Source organism: Triticum dicoccoides, chromosome 6B (genome assembly GCF_002162155.2).
Source record: "Triticum dicoccoides isolate Atlit2015 ecotype Zavitan chromosome 6B, WEW_v2.0, whole genome shotgun sequence".
Taxonomy (NCBI): domain Eukaryota; kingdom Viridiplantae; phylum Streptophyta; class Magnoliopsida; order Poales; family Poaceae; genus Triticum; species Triticum dicoccoides.
In genome coordinates, this window is record NC_041391.1 from 706,902,155 (window position 1) to 706,905,317 (window position 3,163).

Below are 3,163 nucleotides of genomic sequence, written 5' to 3' on the forward strand. Positions count from 1 at the left end.
GCGCAATAGTTGTGTAGCTAATGGGATGATTTCAACTGGTTAAATATGAGTGAACATGTAACGATCACACCGACTGGTCACCATATGCGGTGTACCTTGCTCAAGCCTTTTTGTGTGCAAAAATAATGCTCATGATTTTTTTTTGAGGTGTTTCTATGCCAAGCAATAGCACTCTCTCTCTTGCTCTCAGCTGAGACTTGGGCCGTATTTTTCTCACATGCCCGAGGCTAGATGGCTAGGTAGAGCATGACTGACGGTTTGCGTGCGGAGCTAGCATGGCCCAATGTCCTGCGCCGGGTTGGGCCAGATAATATAGACGCCACACAGCCTAGTGTATCACGGGCGGCTTGTTATGGCATGTGCGCAACATTAGTGACATAATCCCATCGCAAATGCAATGCCTCACTTATTGTGGGACATAAACAGCGCTCACCTACAGGGATCAATGAAATGGGCTGGCCCAACAATGTGGTATCTAATAGTTTTGGGAAGCTTTTAAGGAGAAGTTGGACGAACCATCCATCTGGGTTTGGGAAGGTTCCTGGCAGCTTTCCTTCTACTTCCTTTTTGTATTTCTCTCTACCTGTTTTTATTGATTTTCATTTTGTTTTTCTAGTTTTCCTGGGTTTTTTTTCTATTTTTAAATACATGTTGACTTTTGTTGAATACACGTTGATTATTTTTTGTATACATGTTGAAAAAAAATAGATACACATTGAACTTTTTTCGAATACACATTGAACACTTATCTGAATACATGTTGCACATTTGTCAAAGACAGATGGAATTTTTCTTTAACATGCTTCCAACACTTTTTTAAAATGTCATGAACATTTTTTAAAACATGCGCAATTTTTTAAGTGCTACAAACATTTTTAGTGGAAAAATGAATTTTTTATATGCTAATGACATTTTAAAAAATTACCAAACAAAATTTGATATTTCACTAACACTTTTTTCCGTGCCTCAACCTTTTCAGCTTCCATTTTGGTTACCTATCCTCTATAACCACAATAGTACATATTAATTTGTACTTTCTTAGATTGAAAGGAAAAAAATGACCTTTTTGAAAAGGAAACAAGATAGTTGAACCCTGAAATTCTAAACTTTATATATATACATTGACACGATATTCTGCTTATAGTTGATAATAACATATCATTAGAAATTTCACCCGTATTATAATATCATGCATATCTTTTTATGCCTGGTTCATGATATTCCTCTTTTTGAGATTGTGCAACCCATGGTATTGGTTCTTCTTTTGCTTCCTGGGCTATAATCGATGTGTTAATTAGGTGGTAAGTTCTTTGTCTGCATGCCAATGTCATGGGAACCCTCTCTCTTTCAGAAGTTTCCTTTCAAATCAACCGAACATCTTATATTTGTGGATGGAGGGAGTACTTTACAATATGATCATAATAGTTCGAATTTCAGTAGTACTGAACTGCAGATGTGAACTCTCAGACATGTATATTAGAATTCCCTGGAGATCTCAATCTAGAAGACTCAGGTTAAATCGTGGACCAGGTACACTGGCCAATCCTCGATCTTCAGGTACACTACATTTTTGGGATGGTAGGATGGAAAAAGTGCTAAAGTGGTAGATGAAAATGGATGGCACTGCTTGAGATGTCGGAGGCGCTAACATATGCTCGAGGTGAGACGAAGGCTCCTCCGGCGTCATGTCCTGCTTACCACGCTCAACGCTGGAGGTACACATTGACGTGGCTGTGTGCGAACAGGGAACCGCTTGTTTTTTCTGCCATCCAATAAAACTGTAAAACCTAAGCATAAGAGTTAGTACTAATTCTTATCTTATATTTCTTATATAAACACTACACGACAACACAAAACTCCCCCCTTTCCAAAGTCAAAACCCTAACCTTCCCCAATCCGCCTGGTCACTTTCTTCCGCCGTGCCGCCACTACCCCCTCCCCTTCCCACCATCACCACCAATAGCATCGTCAAGGGCCTACATCGAGAGTTACAACCCACCCGACCGCCTCCTCCCAACTTCTACAATGGCAACATCACATGCTTCAATAGTGAGGGTGCCATTGAGGCACACACAAGAGACAATGGAGGCCACGGCCGCGTTCGAGATTGCCGGCTACAACCTGCTCAAGGGCCTTGGTAGAGGCAAATTGCGCTCTTCCCCGCCATTCTCTATCGGTAGTTACAAATGGTGTATCCTGTATTACCCCATCGGTTTTGGTCATGAGGGAGCCTAGGTTACGCCTCTGTCTTCCTAAAGCTCCTGACGAAGAATGCCTTGCTGAGGGCGTACTACAGGTTTTGGCCTCTGGATGCGGTTAGGGGGCTGCCGATTAAGGCGGTGTGCCAAGTGACAAAAGTGTTCAGCCCCAAAAGCCCATCTTGGGGCTTCCAAACTTCATGAAGACCACCGAGCTAGCGTATGCCTGGAACAATTGTCTAGGGATGGAGTGCGGAGTCTGTGTTATCAAGGAAGCTCTAGAGATCTATGTGCCGCCCTGTGAACTTACGGATAATCTTGCAACATCGCTAGAGGAGAAGAAGGGAGCAAACGTCACTTTCAATGTTCAAGGGGATATATTTTCTTCTCATAAGATTTTGCTTGAGATGCGGTCGACAGTCATTGACGCCAAGTTCTACGGGCCTATGGCTATGGGGGAGAACGAGTCACATGACAAAACTATCGACGACATGCAACCTCCTGTTTTCAAGGCATTTCTTCACTTCATGTACAGGGATTCATTGCCTTCCATGGTTGATCCAGATGATGATGACAAAAGTGAAATTGTTAAGCACTTACTTGTGGCTGCTGATAAGTATGCAATGGAAAGGATGAAGGTGATTTGTGAAGGCATGATATATAGGAGTCTTGATGTTGAGCACAAACATGTGAGATTGTTTGTGAATCGCTGATGGGGGTCCCGTGAATGGTACAAGGAAGAGGGAAAACAATAGGAAGACAAGGAGGATTTGTCGACGAGGCAATGATAGCGAAATGACTAAAATGCACCATTTATTTATAAACTTATTCCAAATATGCGCAATAGTTGTGTAGCTAATGGGATGATTTCAACTGGTTAAATATGAGTGAACATGTAACGATCACACCGACTGGTCACCATATGCGGTATATCTTGCTCAAGGCTTTTTGTGTGCAAAAATAAC

At 42.0% G+C, this 3,163-nt stretch overlaps 1 pseudogene; it reads left to right on the plus strand.

Moving 5' to 3' along the window:
* The first annotated feature begins 2,025 nt into the window (after positions 1 to 2,025).
* On the plus strand, positions 2,026 to 2,911 carry LOC119321580 (annotated as a pseudogene).
* Positions 2,912 to 3,163: the final 252 nt, after the last annotated feature.